Source organism: Drosophila suzukii, unplaced genomic scaffold, assembly GCF_043229965.1.
Source record: "Drosophila suzukii unplaced genomic scaffold, CBGP_Dsuzu_IsoJpt1.0 scf_8, whole genome shotgun sequence".
Lineage (NCBI taxonomy): Eukaryota > Metazoa > Arthropoda > Insecta > Diptera > Drosophilidae > Drosophila > Drosophila suzukii.
In genome coordinates this window covers 138,898-153,531 of record NW_027255940.1, presented here as the reverse complement: position 1 = coordinate 153,531, position 14,634 = coordinate 138,898, and positions in this window count along the sequence as shown.

Here is a 14,634-nt window from a genome sequence, read left to right as displayed (position 1 = left end):
ATACCTTTATGGGCTTGTGGAATGATTATGTTTTTATCTGCATTAAAATATGTATCTTTAAAGGTAGAAAAAAATATGACCTTTTTTATGTCATTGATTTTAATTTTGCGAAGGCTTACTGAAATGGGCGTTCTTTCAATCTTTAAAAGACCATAACTTTGTCAAATGAACTTGTATTTCGATATGGCATACCTTTATGGGCTTGTGGAATGATTTGGTTGTAATCGGTATTAAAATATATAACTTAAAGGTAGTAAAAAATATGAAATGGTTCTTATTTTCATCTTTAAAAGCCCATAACTTGGTCAAATGAACTCGGATTTCGATATGGCATACCTTTATGGGCTTGTGGAATGATTATGTTTTTATCTGCATTAAAATATGTAACTTTAAAGGTAGAAAAAAATATGACCTTTTTTATGTCATTGATTTTAATTTTGCGAAGGCTTACTGAAATGGTTCTTATTATCATCTTTAAAAGCCCATAACTTGGTCAAATGAACTTGTAGAATGATTATGTTGTTATCTACATTAAAATTTATTACTTTAAAGGTATTAAAAAATATGACTTTTTTTATGTCATTGATTTTAATTTTGCGAAGGTTTACTGAAATGGGCCTTCTTTCCATCTTTAAAAGCCCATAACTTGGTCAAATGAACTCGGAACTCGATATGGCATACCTTTATGGGCTTGTGGAATGATTTGGTTGTAATCGGTATTAAAATATATAACTTTAAAGGTAGTAAAAAATATGACCGTTTTTATGTCATTGATTTTAATTTTCCGAAGGTTTACTGAAATGGGCCTTCTTTCCATCTTTAAATGCCTATAACTTGGTCAAATGAACTCGGATTTCGATATGGCATGCCTTTATGGGCTTGTGGAATGATTATGTTTTTATCTGCATTAAAATATATAACTTTAAAGATGGTAAATTATATGACCGTTTTTATATCATTGATTTTAATTTGGCGAAGGTTTACTGAAATGGACCTTCTTTCCATCTTTAAAAGCCCATAACTTGATCAAATAAACTCAAATTTTAATATGGCAAACCTTTATGGGCTTGTGGAATGATTTTGTTGTAATCGGTATTAAAATATATTACTTTAAAGGTATTAAAAAATATGACCCTTTTTATGTCATTGATTTTAATTTTGCGAAGGCTTACTGAAATGGTTCTTATTTTCATCTTTAAAAGCCCATAACTTGGTCAAATGAACTCGGATTTCGATATGGCATACCTTTATGGGCTTGTGGAATGATTATGTTTTTATCTGCATTAAAATATGTATCTTTAAAGGTAGAAAAAAATATGACCTTTTTTATGTCATTGATTTTAATTTTGCGAAGGCTTACTGAAATGGGCGTTCTTTCAATCTTTAAAAGACCATAACTTTGTCAAATGAACTCGTATTTCGATATGGCATACCTTTATGGGCTTGTGGAATGATTTGGTTGTAATCGGTATTAAAATATATAACTTAAAAGTAGTAAAAAATATGAAATGGTTCTTATTTTTATCTTTAAAAGCCCATAACTTGGTCAAATGAACTCGTATTTCGATATGGCATACCTTTATGGGCTTGTGGAATGATTATGTTTTTATCTGCATTAAAATATGTAACTTTAAAGGTAGAAAAAAATATGACCTTTTTTATGTCATTGATTTTAATTTTGCGAAGGCTTACTGAAATGGTTCTTATTATCATCTTTAAAAGCCCATAACTTGGTCAAATGAACTTGTAGAATGATAATGTTGTTATCTACATTAAAATTTATTACTTTAAAGGTATTAAAAAATATGACTTTTTTTATGTCATTGATTTTAATTTTGCGAAGGTTTACTGAAATGGGCCTTCTTTCCATCTTTAAAAGCCCATAACTTGGTCAAATGAACTCGGAACTCGATATGGCATACCTTTATGGGCTTGTGGAATGATTTGGTTGTAATCGGTATTAAAATATATAACTTTAAACGTAGTAAAAAATATGACCGTTTTTATGTCATTGATTTTAATTTTCCGAAGGTTTACTGAAATGGGCCTTCTTTCCATCTTTAAATGCCTATAACTTGGTCAAATGAACTCGGATTTCGATATGGCATGCCTTTATGGGCTTGTGGAATGATTATGTTTTTATCTGCATTAAAATATATAACTTTAAAGGTAGTAAAAAATATGACCGTTTTTATGTCATTGATTTTAATTTTGCGAAGGCTTACTGAAATGGTTCTTATTTTCATCTTTAAAAGCCCATAACTTGGTCAAATGAACTCGGATTTCGATATGGCATACCTTTATGGGCTTGTGGAATGATTATGTTTTTATCTGCATTAAAATATGTATCTTTAAAGGTAGAAAAAAATATGACCTTTTTTATGTCATTGATTTTAATTTTGCGAAGGCTTACTGAAATGGGCGTTCTTTCAATCTTTAAAAGACCATAACTTTGTCAAATGAACTCGTATTTCGATATGGCATACCTTTATGGGCTTGTGGAATGATTTTGTTGTAATCGGTATTAAAATATATAACTTAAAGGTAGTAAAAAATATGAAATGGTTCTTATTTTCATCTTTAAAAGCCCATAACTTGGTCAAATGAACTCGGATTTCGATATGGCATACCTTTATGGGCTTGTGGAATGATTATGTTTTTATCTGCATTAAAATATCTATCTTTAAAGGTAGAAAAAAATATGACCTTTTTTATGTCATTGATTTTAATTTTGCGAAGGCTTACTGAAATGGTTCTTATTATCATCTTTAAAAGCCCATAACTTGGTCAAATGAACTTGTAGAATGATTATGTTGTTATCTACATTAAAATTTATTACTTTAAAGGTATTAAAAAATATGACTTTTTTTATGTCATTGATTTTAATTTTGCGAAGGTTTACTGAAATGGGCCTTCTTTCCATCTTTAAAAGCCCATAACTTGGTCAAATGAACTCGGAACTCGATATGGCATACCTTTATGGGCTTGTGGAATGATTTGGTTGTAATCGGTATTAAAATATATAACTTTAAACGTAGTAAAAAATATGACCGTTTTTATGTCATTGATTTTAATTTTCCGAAGGTTTACTGAAATGGGCCTTCTTTCCATCTTTAAATGCCTATAACTTGGTCAAATGAACTCGGATTTCGATATGGCATGCCTTTATGGGCTTGTGGAATGATTTTGTTTTTATCTGCATTAAAATATATAATTTTAAAGATGGTAAATTATATGACCGTTTTTATATCATTGATTTTAATTTGGCGAAGGTTTACTGAAATGGACCTTCTTTCCATCTTTAAAAGCCCATAACTTGATCAAATAAACTCAAATTTTAATATGGCAAACCTTTATGGGCTTGTGGAATGATTTTGTTGTAATCGGTATTAAAATATATTACTTTAAAGGTATTAAAAAATATGACCGTTTTTATGTCATTGATTTTAATTTTGCGAAGGCTTACTGAAATGGGCGTTCTTTCAATCTTTAAAAGACCATAACTTTGTCAAATGAACTCGTATTTCGATATGGCATACCTTTATGGGCTAGTGGAATGATAATGTTTTTATGTGCATTAAATTATGTAACTTTAGAGGTAGTAAAAAATATGACCGTTTTTATGTCATTGATTTTAATTTTGCGAAGGCTTACTGAAATGGTCCTTCTTTTCATCTTTTAAAGCCCATAACTTGGTCAAATGAACTCGGATTTCGATATGGCATACCTTTATGGGCTTGTAGAATGATTATGTTGTTATCTACATTAAAATTTATTACTTTAAAGGTATTAAAAAATATGACTTTTTTTATGTCATTGATTTTAATTTTGCGAAGGTTTACTGAAATGGGCCTTCTTTCCATCTTTAAAAGCCCATAACTTGGTCAAATGAACTCGGATTTCGATATGGCATACCTTTATGGGCTAGTGGAATGATAATGTTTTTATGTGCATTAAATTATGTAACTTTAGAGGTAGTAAAAAAGATGACCGTTTTTATGTCATTGATTTTAATTTTGCGAAGGCTTACTGAAATGGTCCTTCTTTTCATCTTTTAAAGCCCATAACTTGGTCAAATGAACTCGGATTTCAATAAGGCATACCTTTATGGGCTTGTGGAATGATTATGTTTTTATCTGCATTAAAATATATAACTTTACAGATAGTAAATTATATGACCGTTTTTTCGTCATTGATTTTAATTTGGCGAAGATTTACTGAAATGGACCTTCTTTCCATCTTTAAAAGCCCATAATTTGGTCAAATGATCTCGGATTTTGATATTTCAAACCTTTATGGGCTTGTGAAATGATTTTGTTATAATCGGTATTAAAATATATAACTTTAAAGGTAATAAAAAATATGACCGTTTTTATGTCATTGATTTTAATTTTGCGAAGGCTTACTGAAATGGGCCTTCTTTCCATCTTTAAAAGCGCATAACTTGGTCAAATGAACTCGGATTTCGATATGGCATACCTTTATGGGCTTGTGGAAGGATTTTGTTGTAATCTGTTAAAAAAAATGAAATTCTAAAGGTAGTAAAAAATATGACCGTTTTTATGTCATTGATTTTAATTTTGCGAAGGTTTACTGAAATGGGCCTTCTTTCCATCTTTAAAAGCGCATAACTTGGTCAAATGAACTCGGATTTCGATATGGCATACCTTTATGGGCTAGTGGAATGATAATGTTTTTATGTGCATTAAATTATGTAACTTTAAAGGTAGTAAAAAATATGACCGTTTTTATGTCATTGATTTTAATTTTGCGAAGGCTTACTGAAATGGGCGTTCTTTCAATCTTTAAAAGACCATAACTTTGTCAAATGAACTCGTATTTCGATATGGCATACCTTTATGGGCTTGTGGAATGATTTGGTTGTAATCGGTATTAAAATATATAACTTAAAGGTAGTAAAAAATATGACCGTTTTTATGTCATTGATTTTAATTTTGCGAAGGTTTACTGTAATGGTTCTTATTTTCATCTTTAAAAGCCCATAACTTGGTCAAATGAACTCGGATTTCGATATGGCATACCTTTATGGGCTTGTGGAATGATTATGTTTTTATCTGCATTAAAATATGTATCTTTAAAGGTAGAAAAAAATATGACCTTTTTTATGTCATTGATTTTAATTTTGCGAAGGCTTACTGAAATGGGCGTTCTTTCAATCTTTAAAAGACCATAACTTTGTCAAATGAACTCGTATTTCGATATGACATACCTTTATGGGCTTGTGGAATGATTTGGTTGTAATCGGTATTAAAATATATAACTTAAAGGTAGTAAAAAATATGACCGTTTTTATGTCATTGATTTTAATTTTGCGAAGGTTTACTGAAATGGGCCTTCTTTCCATCTTTAAAAGCCCATAACTTGGTCAAATGAACTCGGATCTCGATATGGCATACCTTTATGGGCTTGTGGAATAATTTGGTTGTAATCGGTATTAAAATATATAACTTTAAAGGTAGTAAAAAATATGACCGTTTTTATGTCATTGATTTTAATTTTGCGAAGGCTTACTGAAATGGTTCTTATTTTCATCTTTAAAAGCCCATAACTTGGTCAAATGAACTCGGATTTCGATATGGCATACCTTTATGGGCTTGTGGAATGATTTGGTTGTAATCGGTATTAAAATATATAACTTAAAGGTAGTAAAAAATATGACCGTTTTTATGTCATTGATTTTAATTTTGCGAAGGTTTACTGAAATGGGCCTTCTTTCCATCTTTAAAAGCCCATAACTTGGTCAAATGAACTCGGATCTCGATATGGCATACCTTTATGGGCTTGTGGAATGATTTGGTTGTAATCGGTATTAAAAAATATAACTTTAAAGGTAGTAAAAAATATGACCGTTTTTATGTCATTGATTTTAATTTTGCGAAGGCTTACTGAAATGGTTCTTATTTTCATCTTTAAAAGCCCATAACTTGGTCAAATGAACTCGGATTTCGATATGGCATACCTTTATGGGCTTGTGGAATGATTATGTTTTTATCTGCATTAAAATATGTATCTTTAAAGGTAGAAAAAAATATGACCTTTTTTATGTCATTGATTTTAATTTTGCGAAGGCTTACTGAAATGGTTCTTATTATCATCTTTAAAAGCCCAGAACTTGGTCAAATGAACTCGGATTTCGATATGGCATACCTTTATGGGCTTGTAGAATGATTATGTTGTTATCTACATTAAAATTTATTACTTTAAAGGTATTAAAAAATATGACTTTTTTTATGTCATTGATTTTAATTTTGCGAAGGTTTACTGAAATGGGCCTTCTTTCCATCTTTAAAAGCCCATAACTTGGTCAAATGAACTCGGATCTCGATATGGCATACCTTTATGGGCTTGTGGAATGATTTGGTTGTAATCGGTATTAAAATATATAACTTTAAAGGTAGTAAAAAATATGACCGTTTTTATGTCATTGATTTTAATTTTCCGAAGGTTTACTGAAATGGGCCTTCTTTCCATCTTTAAATGCCCATAACTTGGTCAAATGAACTCGGATTTCGATATGGCATGCCTTTATGGGCTTGTGGAATGATTATGTTTTTATCTGCATTAAAATATATAACTTTAAAGATGGTAAATTATATGACCGTTTTTATATCATTGATTTTAATTTGGCGAAGGTTTACTGAAATGGACCTTCTTTCCATCTTTAAAAGCCCATAACTTGATCAAATAAACTCAAATTTTAATATGGCAAACCTTTATGGGCTTGTGGAATGATTTTGTTGTAATCGGTATTAAAATATATTACTTTAAAGGTATTAAAAAATATGACCGTTTTTATGTCATTGATTTTAATTTTGCGAAGGCTTACTGAAATGGGCCTTCTTTCCATCTTTAAAAGCCCATTACTTGGTCAAATGAACTCAGATTTCGATATGGCATACCTCTATGGGCTAGAAGAATGCTTATGTTGTTATCTACATTAAAATATATTACTTTAAAGGTATTAAAAAATATGACCGTTTTTATGTCATTGATTTAAATTTTGCGAAGGCTTACTGAAATGGTCCTTCTTTTCATCTTTAAAAGCCCATAACTTGGTCAAATGAACTCGTATTTCGATATGGCATACCTTTATGGGCTTGTGGAAGGATTTTGTTGTAATCTGTTTAAAAAAATGAAATTCTAAAGGTAGTAAAAAATATGACCGTTTTTATGTCATTGACTTTAATTTTGCGAAAGTTTACTGAAATGGGCCTTCTTTCCATCTTTAAAAGCGCATAACTTTGTCAAATGAACTCGGATTTCGATATGGCATACCTTTATGGGCTAGTGGAATGATAATGTTTTTATGTGCATTAAAATATGTAACTTTAAAGGTAGTAAAAAATATGACCGTTTTTATGTCATTAATTTTAATTTTGCGAAGGCTTACTGAAATGGTCCTTCTTTTCATCTTTAAAAGCCCATAACTTGGTCAAATGAACTCGGATTTCAATATGGCATACCTTTATGGGCTTGTGGAATGATTATGTTGTTATCTGCATTAAAATATGTAACTTTAAAGGTAGTAAAAAATATGACCGTTTTTATGTCATTGATTTTAATTTTGCGAAGGTTTACTGAAATGGACCTTCTTTCCATCTTTAAAAGCCCATAACTTGATCAAATATACTCAAATTTTAATATGGCAAACATTTATGGGCTTGTGGAATGATTTTGTTGTAATCGGTATTTAAATATATTACTTTAAAGGTATTAAAAAATATGACCGTTTTTATGTCATTGATTTTAATTTTGCGAAGGCTTACTGAAATGGTCCTTCTTTTCATCTTTAAAAGCCCATAACTTGGTCAAATGAACTCGGATTTTGATATGGCATGCCTTTATGGGCTTGTGGAATGATTATGTTTTTATCTGCATTAAAATATATAACTTTAAAGATGGTAAATTATATGACCGTTTTTATATCATTGATTTTAATTTTGCGAAGGCTTACTGAAATGGTTCTTATTTTCATCTTTAAAAGCCCATAACTTGGTCAAATGAACTCGGATTTCGATATGGCATACCTTTATGGGCTTGTGGAATGATTTGGTTGTAATCGGTATTAAAATATATAACTTAAAGGTAGTAAAAAATATGACCGTTTTTATGTCATTGATTTAAATTTTGCGAAGGCTTACTGAAATGGTCCTTCTTTTCATCTTTAAAAGCCCATAACTTGGTCAAATGAACTCGGATTTCGATATGGCATGCCTTTATGGGCTTGTGGAATGATTATGTTTTTATCTGCATTAAAATATATAACTTTAAAGATGGTAAATTATATGACCGTTTTTATATCATTGATTTTAATTTGGCGAAGGTTTACTGAAATGGACCTTCTTTCCATCTTTAAAAGCCCATTACTTGGTCAAATGAACTCAGATTTCGATAAGGCATACCTCTATGGGCTAGTAGAATGCTTATGTTGTTATCTACATTAAAATATATTACTTTAAAGGTATTAAAAAATATGACCGTTTTTATGTCATTGATTTTAATTTTGCGAAGGCTTACTGAAATGGGCCTTCTTTCCATCATTAAAAGCCCATTACTTGGTCAAATGAACTCAGATTTCGATAAGGCATACCTCTATGGGCTAGTAGAATGCTTATGTTGTTATCTACATTAAAATATATTACTTTAAAGGTATTAAAAAATATGACCGTTTTTATGTCATTGATTTAAATTTTGCGAAGGCTTACTGAAATGGTCCTTCTTTTCATCTTTAAAAGCCCATAACTTGGTCAAATGAACTCGTATTTCGATATGGCATACCTTTATGGGCTTGTGGAAGGATTTTGTTGTAATCTGTTAAAAAAAATGAAATTCTAAAGGTAGTAAAAAATATGACCGTTTTTATGTCATTGATTTTAATTTTGCGAAGGTTTGGGCCTTCTTTCCATCATGAACTCGGATCTCGATATGGCATACCTTTATGGGCTAGTGGAATGATTATGTTGTAATCTGTATTAAAATATATAACTTTAATGGTATAAAAAATTATGACCGTTTTTATGTCATTGATTTTAATTTTGCGAAGGGTCACTGAAATGGGCCTTCTTTCCATCTTTAAATGCCCATAACTTGGTCAAATGAACTCGGATTTCAATATGGCATAGCTTTATGGGCTTGTGGAATGATTATGTTGTTATCTGCATTAAAATATATAACTTTAAGGGTATTAAAAACAATTACCGTTTTTATGTCATTGATTTTAAGTTGGCGAAGGTTTACTGAAATGGGCCTTCTTTCCATCCTCGGATCTCGATATGGCATACCTTTATGGGCTTGTGGAATGATTTTGTATTAATCTGTATTAAAAAATATAATTCAAAACGTTGTTAAAAATATGACCGTTTTATGTCATGGATTTTAATTTTGTGAAGGTTTACCGAAATGGCCTTCTTTCCATCTTTAAAAGCCCATAACTTGGTCAAATGAAATCGGATTTCGATATGGCATACCTTTATGGGCTTGTGGAATGATTATGTTGTTATCTAAATTAATATATTTAACTTTAAAGGAAGTACAAAATATTACCGTTTTTATGTCATTGATTGTAATTTTGCGAAGGTTTACTGAAATGGGCCTTCTTTCCATCTTGAACAGCCCATAACTTGGTCAAAAGGTCTCGGATTTCGATATGGAATACCTTTATGTGCTTGTGGAATGATTATACTGTTATCCGCACTTAAAGATATTACTTTAAAGGTAGCTAACAATATGACCGCTTTTATGTCATTGATTTTAAGCTTGCGAAGGTTTACTGAAATGGGCCTTCTTTCCATCTTTAAAAGCCCATAACTTGGTCAAATGAACTCGGATTTCGATATGGCATACCTTTATGGGATTGTGGACTGATTATGTTGTTATCTGCATTAAAATATACAACTTTAAAGGTAATAAAAAATAAGACCGTTTTTATGTCATTGCTTTTAATTTTGCGAAAGTTTACTGAAATGGGCCTTCTTTCAATCTTTAAACGCCCATAACTAGGTCAAATGAATTCGAATTTCGATATGGCATACCTTTATGGGATTGTGGAATGATTGTGTTGTTATCTGCATTAAAATATATAACTTTAAAGGTAGTAAAAAATATGACCGTTTTTATGTCATTGATTTTAATTTTGTGAAAATTTACTGAAATGGGCCTTCTTTCCATCTTTAAAAGCGCATAACTTGGTCAAATGAACTTGGATTTCGATATGGCATACCTTTATGGGCTTGTGGAATGATTATGTTGTTATCTGCATTAAAATATATAAATGTAAAGGTAGTAAAAAATACAACCGTTTTTATGTCATTGATTGTAATTTTGCGAAGGTTTACTGAAATGGGCCTTTTTTCCATCTTTAAAAGCCCATAACTTGGTCAAATGAACTCGGATTTTGATATGGCATATGGCTTGTGATTTAATTTTGTGAAGGTTTACTGAAATGGGCCTACTTTCCATCTTTAAAAGCCCATAACTTGGTCAAATGAACTCGGATCTCGATATGGCATACCTTTATGGGCTTGTGGAATGATTTGGTTGTAATCGGTATTAAAATATATAACTTTAAAGGTAGTAAAAAATACAACCGTTTTTATGTCATTGATTGTAATTTTGCGAAGGTTTACTGAAATGGGCCTTCTTTCCATCTTTAACAGCCCATAACTTGGTCAAAAGGTCTCGGATTTCGATATGGAATACCTTTATGTGCTTGTGGAATGATTATACTGTTATCCGCACTTAAAGATATTACTTCAAAGGTAGTTAGCAATATGACCGCTTTTATGTCATTGATTTTAAGCTTGCGAAGATTTACTGAAATGGTCCTTCTTTCTATCTTTAAAAGCCCATAGTTTGGTCAAATGAACTCGGATTTCGATATGGCATACCTTAATGGGATTGTGGAATGATTATGTTGTTATCTGCATTAAAATATACAACTTTATGTAATAAAAAATATGACCGTTTTTATGTCATAGCTTTTAATTTTGCGAAGGTTTACTGAAATGGGCCTTCTTTCAATCTTTAAACGCCCATAACTAGGTCAAATGAACTCGGATTTCAATATGGCATACCTTTATGGGATTGTGGAATGATTGTGTTGTTATCTGCATTAAAATATATAACTTTAAAGGTAGTAAAAAATATGACCGTTTTTATGTCATTGATTTAAATTTTGCGAAGGTTTACTGATATGGGCCTTTTTTCCATCTTTAAAAGCCCATAACTTGGTCAAATGAACTCGGATTTTGATATGGCATATGGCTTGTGATTTAATTTTGCGAAGGTTTACTGAAATGGGCCTTCTTTCCATCTTTAAAAGCCCATAACTTGGTCAAATGAACTCGGATCTCGATATGGCATACCTTTATGGGCTTGTGGAATGATTTGGTTGTAATCGGTATTAAAATATATAACTTTAAAGGTAGTAAAAAATATGACCGTTTTAATGTCATTGATTTTAATTTTCCGAAGGTTTACTGAAATGGGCCTTCTTTCTATCTTTAAATGCCTATAACTTGGTCAAATGAACTCGGATTTCGATATGGCATGCCTTTATGGGCTTGTGGAATGATTATTTTTTTATCTGCATTAAAATATATAACTTTAAAGATGGTAAATTATATGACCGTTTTTATATCATTGATTTTAATTTGGCGAAGGTTTACTGAAATGGACCTTCTTTCCATCTTTAACAGCCCATAACTTGGTCAAATGAACTCGGATTTTGATATGGCATATGGCTTGTGATTTAATTTTGCGAAGGTTTACTGAAATGGGCCTTTTTTCCATCTTTAAAAGCCCATAACTTGGTCAAATGAACTCGGATTTCGACATGGCATACCTCTATGGGCTAGTAGAATGATTATGTTGTTATCTACATTTAAATATTTGACTTTAAAGGTAGTAGAAAATATGTCATTGATTTTAATTTTGCGAAGGCTTACTGAAATGGGCCTTCTTTCCATCTTTAAAAGCCCATAACTTGGTCAAATGAACTCAGATTTCGATATGGCATACCTTTATGGGCTAGTGGAATGATTATGTTTTTATCTGCATTAAAATATATAACTTTACAGATGGTAAGTTATATGACCGTTTTTATGTCACTGATTTTATTTTTGCATAGGTTTACTGAAATGGGCCTTCTTTCCATCTTTAAAAGCCCATAACTTGGTCAAATTAACTCGGATCTCGATATGGCATACCTTTATGGGCTTGTGGAATGATTTTGTTGTAATCTGTATTACAAAATGAAATTCTAAAGGTAGTAAAAAATATGGCCGTTTTTATGTCCGTTTATCCGGACAGACGGACAGACGGACATGGCTAGATCGACTCGGCTAGTGATCCTGATCAAGAATATATATACTTTATGGGGTCGGAAACGCTTCCTTCTGCCTGTTACATACTTTCCGACGAATCTAGTATACCCTTTTACTCTATGAGTAACGGGTATAAAAATATGACCGTTTTTATGTCATTGATTTTAATTTTGAGAAGGTTTACTGAAATGGGCCTTTTTTCCATCTTTAAAAGCCCATAACTTGGTCAAATAAACTCGGATTTCGATATGGCATACCTCTATGGGCTAGTATAATGATTATGTTGTTATCTACATTAAAATATATTACTTTAAAGGTAGTAAAAAATATAACCGTTTTTATGTCATTGATTTTAATTGCGAAGGTTTAAATGCCCATAAGTTGGTCAAATGAACTCGGATTTCGATATGGCATACCTCTATGGGCTTGTAGAATGATTATGTTGTTATCTACATTAAAATTAATTACTTTAAAGGTATTAAAAAATATGACCGTTTATATGTCATTGATTTTAATTTTGAAAGGCTTACTGAACTCGGATTTCGATATGGCATACCTTTATGGGCTTGTGGAATGATTATGTTTTTATCTGCATTAAAATATATAACTTTAAAGATAGTAAAAATATGACCGTTTTTAGTCATTGATTTTATGTTGCGAAGGTTTACTGAAATGGGCCTCCTTTCCATCTTTAAAAGCCCATAACTTGGTCAAATGAACTCGGATTTCGATATGGCATACCTCTATGGGCTAGTAGAATGATTATGTTTTTTTCTACATTAAAATATATAACTTTAAAGGTAGTAAAAAATATGACCGTTTTTATGTCAGTGATTTTAATTTTGCGAAGGTTTATGAAATGGGCCTTCTTTCCATTTTTAAATGCCCATAACCTGGTCAAATGAACTCGAATTTCGATATGGCATACCTCTATGGGCTAGTAGAATGATTATGTTGTTATCTACATTAAAATATATAAATTTAAAGATAGTAAATTATATGACCGTTTTTATGTCATTGATTTTAATTTTGCGAAGGTTTACTGAAATGGGCCTTCTTTCCATCTTTAAATGCCCATAACCTGGTCAAATGAACTCGAATTTCGATATGGCATACCTCTATGGGCTTGTAGAATGATTATATTGTTATCTACATTAAAATTTCTTACTTTAAAGGTATTAAAAAATATGACCGTTTTTATGTCATTGATTTTAATTTTGCGAAGGTTTACTGAAATGGGCCTTCTTTCCATCTTTAAAAGCCCATAACTTGGTCAAATGAACTCGGATTTCGATATGGCATACCTCTATGGGCTAGTAGAATGATTATGTTTTTATCTACATTAAAATATATAACTTTAAAGGTAGTAAAAATATGACCTTCTTTATGTCATTGATTTTAATTTTGCGAAGGTTTACTGAAATGGGCCTTTTTTTCCATCTTTAAATGCCCATAACCTGGTCAAATGAACTCGAATTTCGATATGGCATACTTCTATGGGCTAGTAGAATGATTATGTTGTTATCTACATTAAAATATATAACTTTAAAAATAGTAAATTATATGACCGTTTTTATGTCATTGATTTTAATTTTGCGAAGGTTTACTGATATGGACCTTCTTTCCATCTTTAAATGCCCATAACTTGGTCAAATGAACTCGGATTTCGATATGGCATACTTCTATGGGCTTGTAGAATGATTATGTTGTTATCTACATTAAAATTTATTACTTTAAAGGTATAAAAAAATATGACCGTTTTTATGTCATTGATTTTAATTTTGCGAAGGTTTACTGAAATGGGCCTTCTTTCCATCTTTAAAAGCCCAAAACTTGGTCAAATGAACACGGATTTTGACATGGCATACCTCTATGGGCTTGTAGAATGATTATGTTGTTATCTGTATTAAAAAATGAAATTCTAAAGGTATTATAATATATGACCGTTTTTATGTCATTGATTTTAATTTTGCGAAGGTTTACTGAAATGGGCCTTCTTTCCATCTTTGAAAGCCCATAAACTGGTCTAATGAACTCGGATTTTTATATGGCAAGCCTTTATGGGCTTGTGGAATGATTTTGTTGTTACCTACATTAAAATATATTACTTTAAAGGTATTAAAAAATATGACCGTTTTTATGTCATTGATTTTAATTTTGCGAAGGCTTACTGAAATGGGTCTTCTTTCCATCTTTAAAAGCCCATAACTTGGTCAAATGAACTCGGATTTCGATATGGCATACCTTTATGGGCTTGTGGAATGATTTGGTTGTAATCGGTATTAAAATA